This window comes from Triticum dicoccoides, chromosome 2B, assembly GCF_002162155.2.
Source record: "Triticum dicoccoides isolate Atlit2015 ecotype Zavitan chromosome 2B, WEW_v2.0, whole genome shotgun sequence".
NCBI lineage: Eukaryota > Viridiplantae > Streptophyta > Magnoliopsida > Poales > Poaceae > Triticum > Triticum dicoccoides.
In genome coordinates, this window is record NC_041383.1 from 177,423,182 (window position 1) to 177,428,485 (window position 5,304).

Genomic DNA, 5,304 nt, shown 5'->3' on the forward strand with positions numbered 1-5,304 from the left:
TGAGTAGAAAGAAGTTTTACCAGCTCGAGAGAATATGACATGTCCATCCTCACTTATCCTGCAATTTCATTCAAGAAAGTATTCGCATTCGAAAAGCTGCACCTAAGCTCGTTGCCTAACCACGTATAGTTTCCTATCACTAGTTATAATTTGTCAAACTAAACTTTCCATTGTTAACCAAGTGTTTAGGAAAGTGAAAACATTTCTTGCTTTGGATGGACATTCTACTTAGGCTCTTCATAAACAAATGCATTAGGGGCTTTTAGAAGTGAAGAGGGCAAATAATTCAAACATTTCATTAACACCCACAAGTGCATCCTAGTCATAACTTTCAAACACATCTATCAACCATTATTCTTGGGAACTTCAATTCTCGGTGACGGGGTTATGCCAAAATTTACTATATGCAATTGGGTTCCAATTGATGGGGAACGTTGCACGGAAAACCAAAAAAAATTTCCTATGAAACACCCAAGATCTATTCTATGGAGATGCTAACAGTAAGAGGGGGAGTGTATACATACCCTTGTAGACCGAAAGTGTTAATGATCTAAATATCGTGATTGGCGTAGTCGTACTCCCTTCGCGATCCAATATGATACAATGTTTAATTGACGACACCTCCGAGATGTGCACACGTACGGCTCAGTAACGTCTCCACCTTCTTGATCCAGCAAGGGAGGGTGGAGTGGTAGATGTGATCTAGGCCAGCATGATGGCATGGTGGTGGTGGCAATGGAACACCGGCAAGGCTTCGCCAAGCATTACACGGAGGAGGAGGAGGAGTAGCGGGAGGGGAAGGTGCCAAGGGATGGGAGGGCTGCTTCCCCCTGCGCCTCCCCACCTTTATATAGGCGTGCGGGGGAGGGATGGGGGATGATGGCTTACCCTTCAAGCCCCTAGGAACGACGGCCAAGGGGGTAGGAAGGAAACCCCTCCTTTCCTTCCCCACTAACCGCGATCACCCCTTTTTAGGGATCTTGATCTTATCCCTTCGGGACATTATCCTATTCCTTGTAGGGGGGTCTTGGTGCGCTTGGACCAAGGGTATGGGGTCTTGAACCACTACCCATCCTTGTGGGTCCCTCCATGCAGGTGGGACCCACTTTGCAACCTTTTAGAACCTTCCTGGTACACTGCCAGTAATTTCCTAAACTTTTTTGGAACCCTGAAACCACTTTCCATACATAAATCTTCACCTCCAGACCATCTCAAAGCTCCTCGTGGTGTCCCAGATCCCATCTGGGACTCTGAACATTGGTATGCCATTACTAGTATCCCAATACTACCCTAGCGTGACCAAATGTTAAGTGTGTGACCCTACGGGTTTGAGAACATGCAGACATGACTGAGACACCTCTCCGATCAATAATCAATAGCGGGACCTGGATGCCCATATTGAATCCCATATATTCAACAAAGATCTTTATCGGTTTGAACCACGATGTCAAGGATTCAATTAATCCCATATACAATTCCCTTTGTCCGGCGATATGTTACTTGCCCGAGATTCGATTGTCGGTATCGCCATATCTAGTTCAATCTTGTTAGTCTCTCTACTTGTTCTGTAATACAAGATTCGTTGACTAATCTCATTAGTCACATTCACATGCTTGCAAGCTATTCACGATGTTGTAGTACCAAGAGGGACCAAAGACATCTCTCTGTCACATGGAGCGACAAATCTTAGTCTTGATCCATGCAACCCAACAAATACTTTCCAAGATACCTGAAGAGCACCTTTATGACCACCCATTTACGAAGATATGTTTGATAACCCACAAAGTATTCTTCCTGTATTCAGGAGTGACATGATCTCATGGTCTAGGAAACAAATAGTTGACATTAGGAAAGCTATGGCAAATTGAACTTGCTGACACGATCAAATGCTAATCTTATGGTTGGGTCTTGTAGATGTGATCTCGTCATTAAATGACAACCCATGTCTATGATTAGGAAACCTTAACCATCTTTAATCAATGAGCTAATCTAGTAGAGGCTCACTAGGGACATGATATTCGTTTATGTATCCACACATGTATTTAAGTTTCGCTCAATACAACTATAGCAAAACATTTATCATGAACAAGGAAATATGATAATAACATCTTTATTATTGCATCTAGGGCATATTTCCAATAGTCTCTCACTTGCACTAGAGTCAATAATCTAGTTTACATAGTTACGAATCTAACACCCATCGAGTTCTCATGTTGATCATGTTTTACTCATGGAAGAGGTTTAGTCAACGGGTCTGCCACATTCAGATCCGTATGTACTTTCTTTGTCACATGTAGATGTTGCTACCATGCTCTGCTTGGAGCTACTCCAACTGACAGCTACACCATTCAAAATAAATACGTATCCGGTTTGAGACTTCAGGTCATCAGGATGAGTGTCAAAGCTAGCATCAAGGTAACCCTTTATGACGAGTTCTTTATCACCTCTATAATCGAGAAATGTTTCCTTAGTCCTTTTTAGGTACTTCAGGATATTTTTGGCTGTTGTCCAGTGATCCACTCCTGAATCACTCTGGTACCTACCTGCCAGACTTATGGCAAGGCACACATTAGGTCTGCTACACAGCATGGCATACATGATAGAGCCTATGGCAGAGGCATAGGGGACGACTTTCATTTGATACATCCATTTTGCATCATGTTTTCCTACTGTTATTTCTAATGTTTTTAATCAATATAACACTTTGTGGAGCAATTCTAATGCCTTTTCTCTCGCAATTTGCAAGATTTTTATGAAGAGGGAGATTGCTGGCAGCTAGAATTTTGGACCTGAAACAACTACGTCAGAGATACCTATTCTGCACATCTCCAAATGAGCTAAAATTTCATGGAGAATTATTTTGAAATAAATAAAAAATATTGGAAGAAATAAATACCAGAGGGACCATCTAGGTGACCACGAGGCACCATGGCGCGCTTGTAACACCCCCATGTATTAAGCTACAGTAACCCCTCTCTGATTATGCTAAGTCACTGTGGTTAACAATGCTTGATCACCTTGAGTTCATATCTCATTTAAATTCTACCTCTAAATTCAAATTCAAATTTAAATTATAAAGTCTAGAAACTATTTCACCAAACACTAGGATAAAAATGTTCATAATGCTGCAAATTAATCACCAAGTAATTGTCATGGCGAAACCAACATTTTATGAAGTGGTTAAATGCCCTAAAACAATTAAAACAATGCCAAAACAATATTTAAAATTCTTTTCATAAATTATGAAAATACAAACTATTTTAAATAAATCACTAACCTTTTATGGCACTGTCCAAAATTGCACTTTAATAAATGGACTAAGTTCCTGTTTTTAGTAAGCCTATTTGCTGTTTAAAATAATTACAAAACATAATTAAATAAAAAACAAAAAAAATTAGAAATAAAAATATAAAGAGCAAAGTACCATGTGCCACTAGGCCATAGTGCATGGCCCAAGCCAGCCCACGCCCCTTGGTCGTAACCCACCTCGCTACAGTGGGCGAACTAGGCGCGCCCGCCCGTCCCCACTGGACCGGCTCGCCGCCCCATGCTGCCACGCTGACAGGGAGGATAAGGACGCCACCCGCGACCACTCGGTCTCCTCGACACCCCACCCAGATCCACCTTTCCCCTCGACTTGCTCGCTCGCCCTTCCCCATCTCGTCCGAGCGCCGCCATGGCCATTGCCCCGTGAAGTTCGCGGCCACCCTCCTCACCGCACCTTGCTGTCGTGCCCACGAGCTCCGCCGCCACCTCCTATGTCGTCTGTAGCTATGGTCCCGAGTCGAGAGCCCCTGCTCCGTCTCCTACGCTATCTTATTCCTCCTCTGCCACGCCGGTCTCCATTGTCGAATCCGACTCCGACAAGCCGTCCCCGAGCATGCTTAGCACACCTGCACAGCCCTTGTGAGCACCTCTCCCCTTCCCCCACTCCACACACTCGTTGGCGAGCTCTAGCACCCGATACGCCATCAGTCGTAGTGCTCCGCCGCCTACACTCATCTCCGGCGTGGCCCCGGTAACCTTTTGGTCCTGTGCATGCCACCGTTATGCTCGCCGCACCGCGTAGACCCCGCCTAACCATTTAGCTCGCGCTAAAACCGCCTCTAACCACAGCACATATTGACCCGAGCTCTGGCCGCCGCCCACGAGCTCAACGCTGACGCTACGGTGCAACTCCGGCGACGCCTCCACCGCAATTCAACACGTCGACGTTTGCCCATTCAAACGTGACCAGCCCTGCACAAAATAAGCGCCTGTGGGCGAATCCCAACGAGTGCCCGAGACACTCCTCCAGTGGAATGGTCGTCGGAGCTACTGTTAGGGAACGTAGTAATTTCAAAAAAATTCCTACGCACACGCAAGATCATGGTGATGTATAGCAACGAGAAGGGGAGTGTATCTTCATACCCTTGAAGATCGCTAAGCGGAAGCGTTTATCAAAGCGGTTGATGTAGTCGTACGTCTTCACGATCCGACTGATCCAAGTACCGAACGTACGGCACCTCCGAGTTCTGCACACGTTCAGCTTGATGACGTCCTCGCCTTCTCGATCCAGCAAGACGGGCGAAGTAGTAGATGAGTTCTGGCAGCACGACGGCGTGGTGACGGTGTTGGTGAAGAACAATCTCCGCAGGGCTTCGCCTAAGCACTACAAAAACTATGACGGAGGATAAACTAGAGGGGACGGGGTTGCCAGCACACGGCTTGGTGTTTCTTGATGTGTCTTTGGTGCTAGCCCTGCCCCCTTATTTATATGTTGAGCCTTGGGGGTCGAAACTTGGAGTAAAAGCCTCCACAAAGTCGATTTCACCCGAAAGGCAAGAGTCCTTCTCGGACTCCAGGGCCAGACGCCAGGGTTCCCGGCGTCTGGACCCAGACGCCAGGGACCCTGGCGTCTGGCCCCTGGACTCCACAAAACTTCCTTTTGCTCTTTCCAAAAACCTTGTGAGCTTTCCCCTTTGGCCCAAATAACGTGTTCTCGTACCCAAACATTTCGGGAAACATCCGGAACCCCTTCCGGTGAATTCTGGAACCCTTCCGGAGATCAAACACTATTATCCCATATATCAAACTTTATCTCCGGACCATTCCGGAGTTCCTCGTCATGTCCATGATCTCATCTGGGACTCCGAACAACACTCGGTTACCAACATGCATAACTCATATAATACTATATCGTCAATGAAATGTTAAGCGTGCGGACCCTACGGGTTCGAGAACTATGTAGACATGACCGAGACACGTTTCCGGTCAATAACCAATAGCGGGACCTAGATGCCCATATTGGCTCCCACATATTCT